Consider the following 7,120-nt stretch of genomic DNA (forward strand, 5'->3'; position numbering starts at 1 on the left):
AAAGTATAATTAGGTTAAACTGAAACAGCTAAAACAGAACCGAATTCCTGCAGGCCATAAAATATCTTATCTCAAGGAATGTGGAGGGTCAGGATGTCCATGAGCAGAGAAGACTGTTACCATGACAACTTCAGGTTAGACCAATCAAAGGGCAGAAGCGTTCAAATCGGTAATAAAACACGTCTACAGAGAAAGGACAGCAGCACTTCTCTGATGAACTCTTCTGATCAGGTCTGTTGGTGAATTGCTCCAGTATGCATACTGATATTGTTTGTTTCATGAACTCTGAATACTTGTAATTTGTGTCCAATAAATCTTTTATTAATAAGGTGACTCCTGAAGCTGTTTGAACACCACGACAATGTCCAGAGGACCAGATTTAACTTTTTTAGATTCCTGCAGAATAGTTGCTTTAGTATTCCATCCCTCACCATCCTGGATCCTGACTGGGTCTTTGTATGACAGTGGAGGAAGAATCTTAGCTGATCTGTCATAATATGACTTTTGCTTCACTTTCTGCTGTCGTAACTTGTACTCCAACTTTGATGGTTTCTTTTTACCTTGTTCATTACTCCAATAACTTGGCAGAGTTGTACGAATCTTTTTGTTCATCAAGAGTTCAGCTGGTGAACATCCACATTGCAACGGTGATGATCTGTAGCTTAATAAAGCCAAATACGGGCCAGAGTTACTATCTGCAACTTTATGCTGGTGAAAATTCTCTGTCATCCAGGACATGATAAATTCAAAAAACGTTCAATACAAAAACAACTGGACTTTATTTGTAACAGAAGACGTTTCGCTCCTCATCCGAGGAGCTTTCTCAATTCAATGAGCAGTAAGTGAGAGATTCAGGTTATAAGGCTGAGTGAGATAAGACACACACACACACACACATATATGTAGATTTGACAAGTCACATCTCAACATCTTAACAGTAGGGGTTTCTTAAGGTCTTTGTTACTCTAAATCACAAATGAGACCCCACTGTTCCCATCAAGTGTGAAAACCGGCGGGAATCTGTCTTAAAGTTGCATTATACAGTAGGTTTTTGAAAGTGGAAATCTGAGGCCTCCTCCTCTGTTAAGAGATGGCTTTTCCCTTTTTATATAAATTGCTTCCTTCACCCCCCTCTCACACCATCTGTGTTCTTGGTCCAAAATGTGCACATTTTGGTCCTCAAAAGAGTGTCCCTTATCTGTGAGCTGGAGGTGAACAGCTGAATCTTTTCCTGTGAAGCTGGATCTCCTGTGTTGAGCCATGCGTCTGTGAAGAGGCTGTTTAGTTTCTCCAATGTAGAGGTCTGGACAGTCCTCGCTGCACTGGACCGCATACACTACACCACTTTGTTTGTGTATGGGTGTTTTGTCTTTAGGGTGGACCAGCCTCTGTCTGAGAGTCCTGCTGGGTTTGAAATGTAATGGGATGTTGTGTTTGTTGAAAATCCTTCTGAATTCCTCTGATACTCCAGCAACATAAGGGATGACAATGTTTTTCCGTCTGTTGTTCTCCTTTTTCTGTTTATTAGGGTGTTTTGTAGATTTCCTCGCTGACTTGACAAAAGCCCAGTTAGGATATCCACATGTTTGGAAAGCTTCTTGAATGCGTTTCTGTTCCTTTTCCTTCCCTTCTGTCTTCGTGGGGACACGTTCAGCCCGATGCTGTAAAGTTCTGATGACAGAGAGTTTGTATTCCAATGGATGGTGAGAGTCAAACAGAAGATACTGGTCTGTGTGGGTTGGTTTTTCTGTAAACTTCAATGTTAAGGCTGTCCTCTCTTTCCATCTGAACCAAACAGTCCAAAAAAGGCAGATTGTTGTCGTTTGCATCCTCTCTGGTGAACTTTATGTTGTTATCGACCGAGTTAATGTGTCTGGTGAATGCTTCTATTTCCTTAGCTTGGATTTTGATCCAGGTATCATCCACATATCGGAACCAATGGCTTGACGTTGTTCCCTCATAGGAGTTTAGGGCTCTCTGTTCCACTTCCTTCATGTAGAGATTGGCAACAATGGGTGACACTGGAGAGCCCATGGCACAGCAGTGCTTCTGTCTGTAAAAACTGTAATTGAACTTGAAATAAGTGGTGGAGAGGCAGAGATCCAACAGGGTGCAGATCGGGTCTGGGGTGAAATTGGTCCTGTTGATTAAGTCCTTGTCTTGTAGAAGTTGTTTTCTGACGGTTTCGACTGCTTCAGAGATGGGTATGCAAGTGAAAAGAGAAGTCACATCATACGATACAAGGGTTTCTCCTGGGGTTAGTTTCAAATGTTGAACTTTCTTAGCAAAATCAATGGAGTTCTTTATGTGATGAGATGTATTTCCAACAAGAGGAGCTAAAATACCAGCCAGATGTTTAGCAATATTGTATGTCACTGAGTTCATGCTGCTGATGATGGGTCTGAGTGGTATTCCTTCTTTGTGTATTTTTGGAAGTCCATAAAGACAGGGAGTGACTTCCCCTGGGTACAATCTATAATACAACGATCGATTGATTGTTTTCTCCTTTTCAAGTTTTTGCAGGTAATCTGTGACTTTCTTTTTATAGGTGCTAGTTGGTTCCCTCTTCAGAGTCTCGTAGGTGTTGCTGTTGCTCAGTAGTGTAGATATTTTTTCCTGGTAATCAGAAGTGTTGAGGACTACTGTGCATCTTCCTTTATCAGCTGGTAAAATGGTGATGTTTTGGTCCTGGCTGAGTAATGTTACAGCTTTCCTTTCCTGTGGTGTGAGGTTTGAAGGAGGCGGTTTGGCACTGGAGAGGGTTGCTGATATTGTCATTCTGAGTTGTTCTGCCTCTGCTTCTGTCAAGTTGTTGTTCCTAATCGTGGATTCAGTAGCCGTGATTAGATCCACAACAGGTATTTCTTGTGGGGAGATGGCAAAGTTTAGTCCTTTTGCCAGCACATCTTTCTCAGGTTGTGTCAATGTCCTGTTAGACAAATTTCTAACCCACTGGTCCTGAAAATTTGTGGTGGCGACAACCTCCTGATCTTGACTGTCGGTTTGTGAGGAGAAAACATCTCTGTTGTAATTTTAGAAACTTACTTTTTTGATGTTCCTTGCTCTTTTGATGCTGAGATAGCTGGGCCTTTTCAACGAAACAAGAAACTTCTTCCAACAGAGGAAGTGGTAGCAGAGTAGACAGCTTCTGGAGGGTTTGATCCATTTTGAGTGAGAGAGCTTCAATAGTGAAGTGGATCTGTCTTATTCTCTTACTGAACAGCTTGTTTTTGGCTTTCAGGAGTATTCCTTCTGCTCTGTGTCCTTTGATCGTGGAGTTGAGTTTTAAACTGCTGGGGGTGAGTTTTTCTTGTCTGCATCTCAGACTGAAATGAAGATGGTCCCTGTAGTCTGCAAACTTCCTTGACATCTTTTCAAACTCCCGCACTGCTCCTAGGGTATCCTTCCCAAAAATTCTTAGCAATATGCTGGTGAAGATTCTCAGTCATCTAGGACATGATAAATTCAAAAAACATTCAATACAAAAACAACTGGACTTTATTTGTAACAGAAGACGTTTCGCTCCTCATTCGAGGAGCTTTCTCAATTCAATGAGCAGTAAGTGAGAGATTCAGGTTATAAGGCTGAGTGAGATAACACACACACACACATGTAGATTTGACAAGTCACACCTCAACATCTTAACAGTAGGGGTTTCTTAAGGTCTTGTTACTCTAATTCACAAATGAGACCCCTCTGTTCCCATCAAGTGTGAAAACTGGCGGGAATCTGTCTTAAAGTTGCATTATAGGTTTTTGAAAGTGGAAATCTGAGGCCTCCTCCTCTATTAAGAGATGGCTTTTCCCTTTTTATATAAATTGCTTCCTTCACTCCCCTCTCACACCATCTGTGTTCTCGGTCCAAAATGTGCACATTTTGGTCCTCAAAAGAGTGTCCCTTATCAGTGAGGTGGAGGTGAACAACAGAATCTTGTCCTGTGGAGCTGGATCTCCTGTGTTGAGCCATGCGTCTGTGAAGAGGCTGTTTATTTTCTCCAATGTAGAGGTCTGGACAGGATTGGAGCGATGACTGTCCAGACCTCTACATTGGAGAAACTAAACAGCCTCTTCACAGATGCATGGCTCAACACAGGAGATCCAGCTCCACAGGACAAGATTCAGCTGTTCACCTCCACCTCATAGATAAGGGACAGTCTTTTGAGGACCAAAATGTGCACATTTTGGACCGAGAACACGGTTTGAGGGGGGTGAAGGAATCAATTTATGTAAAAAGGGAAAAGCCATCTCTTAACAGAGGAGGAGGCCTCAGATTTCCACTTCAAAAACCTATAATGCAACTTTAAGACTGATTCCCAGCCAGTTTTCACACTTGATGGGAACAGAGGGATCTCATTTGTGAATTAGAGTAACAAAGACCTTAAGAAACCCTTACTGTTAAGGTGTTGAGGTGTGACTTGTCAAATCTACATATGTGTGTGTCTCATCTCATTCAGCCTTATAACCTGAATCTCTCACTTACTGCTCATTGAATTAAGAAAGCTCCTCGGATGAGGAGCGAAACATCTTCTGTTACAAATAAAGTCCAGTTGTTTTTGTATTGAACATTTTTTGAATGTATCTGCAGCTTTCTTCAAAAGTTGTTTAAGAATATGAACTCCTTTTTCCACTTGACCATTTGATTGTGCATAATGTGGACTTGATGTTACATGCTGAAAATTATACTGTTCTGAAAACTTGTGCCATTTTCTGCTGCTAAAGCATGGTCCATTATCACTAACAATAGTTTGTGGAATACCATGTCTAGCAAAGATTGATTTGGCATGTGTTATCACCCAATTTGATGACATATTTGCTAACAGAGCCATATCTGGATAGTTTGAATAGTAATCAATGATCACTAAATAGTCTTTGCCTTTTAGATTAAACAAATCCATTCCCACTTTCAGCCATGGTGATGTTGGAAAGTCAGCCATTATCATAGGTTATTTGCACCGTTTATTTCTAAATTTCTGACATGTTTCACATTTTCTTATAAGCCTAACAATATCCTTGTTTGGTTCTGGCCAGAACACTGATTCTCTAGCTCTTCTTTTACATTTTTCAATGCCTAGGTGACCCTCATGAATTCATTTCAGAATGTCCTGTGTTAACACTTGTAGAATCACAATTCTGTTGTTTTTCAACAGCAGTCCATCCACAACACTTAGGTCAGCTCTAACATTGAAAAATTGTGAACATGAACCTATTGGCCAGCCTTCATCCATGTTTTGTATGCCAAGCTGTAACTCCATATCCTTAGCTGTTGCTTCTACTATCTGTCTCAACTTTATATCTGACACAGGCAACACGGTAGACACCATGTTAACATGACACTGAACATCCTCCTCAGTTGAACTGACACCAGTGTTTGTGGGTGCTCTGGAAATAGCATCAGCAAGAATCAGGTGTTTTCCTGGAGTGTAGATCAGTGTGAAGTCATACCTCTGCTTCTTCATCATCAACCTCTGAATCCTTGGTGACATCTCATTCAGATTCTTTTTGACGATGGCAACCAATGGTCGGTGATCTGTTTCTACAACAAAAGATGAAAGTGTCATAGCTCTGCTCTCTGTCAGCTCCTCTGTCATGCTGCACACTCAGTAATCACTCAACTCATGTCACCTGTCACCGCTCATTATCCCACAGCTCCACCACCTGGTCCAGTCAGTACTTAAGTTCACTCATTCCTCTCAGTCTGGGCCAGATTCTCTATCCTGTCTCATCAGCAGTAGACTTTCCAGCATTCCATTGATTGACTCATCACGTTCATGACCCTTGCCTTGACCACGACCACGCTTTTGCCTCAGCCCTCGTCTGCTTTTGCTCATCTGATCAGGTACCGACTCATGCTCTTGTTTTTTGACTCTCTTTTTGGATCACGTACTGGATACTTCTGCTGAACAACTGACTTCACGGTATGAACTCTGCCTTTCCCTTCTGACTGTTTTTTGGATCACGGATTAAAGGTCAAGCTCATTCTGTATCACGGACTTATCCTTATCCCTGAATCTGATTCCCACAGATTCATTTCCCCAATTAGTCTCTTTCCCCCTGCATCTACTAACCTTTATCTTTTACTTGCAAGCCTGTTGGACTCCGTTCCAGTGGACCTTAACATCAGTTCTACTTCTACTGGCAGCCCGCCACTACAACACTACCCAATCACGAACTACCAATCAGAAGCTCGGAACCAGCCCAGAACCGGACCTACTCCAGAGTTTTACTTTATTTCACAATAAATCTTTTAACCCTCTCAGTGGTTGTTGTTGTTGTTTGCGATCCGGCCTCTGGTTCATGACAGAAAGTCCATAAACATAGCTATGAAACCGTTCTAATCCATAAACCAGCCCCAAGCATTAGTTTTCTATCTGAGCATATCTGCATTCAGCTTTTGTCATGGCTCTGGACAGGGCCAGATTAACACTTCACTGTACCCTGGGCAACAATCTTCAAGGGCCCCATCATCACAACCCCAGAATCACCATAATCTGGCAAAATACAGAATAAATTACCATAATATGCAGTAAATATACTTAAAATTCTAACTATCAAGTTTATTTTTATGCATAAAACTCCAAATGCTCATTGACACAAACCATCAAGACTGAATTAAGCTGAACGCACTTTGAACACCATATGACACCATATGTGTACTTGTTTAGTAACGTGTTGGCCACTGGTGTTAGAAGTATTTATAATGTGTGTGTGGGGGGACACACTGATGGGGGGGGGGGTCTGGGGGTCCTCCCTCAGAAAATTTTGAATAAAGTAGATGCCATTTCCTACATTCTGGTGTATTTTAATGGTTGTTTAACATCTAGTTTTACCTACATAAGTAAACACTTGGAATGCCTTGGAATTCCCCAGGAGGAGCTGGCCCAAGTGGCTGGGGAGAGGGAAGTCTGGGCCTCCCTACTTATGCTGCTACCCCTGTAATGAAAGATAATATGCGTCTGATATTATCCTTTATTTAAACGGATTCTTTCATTTTTCTGGACTGAGTACTATCGTGCCTTGAATGATTAAATGTGGACGGAAACGTGTTTAAATTTCTGACTCACCAACAACAGTGAACCGTTTAATTAAAAACGATTTAAAACACATCACACATTTACATTAAT

Source organism: Nematolebias whitei, chromosome 10 (assembly GCF_014905685.2).
Source record: "Nematolebias whitei isolate Nwh7 chromosome 10, NemWhi1, whole genome shotgun sequence".
NCBI lineage: Eukaryota > Metazoa > Chordata > Actinopteri > Cyprinodontiformes > Rivulidae > Nematolebias > Nematolebias whitei.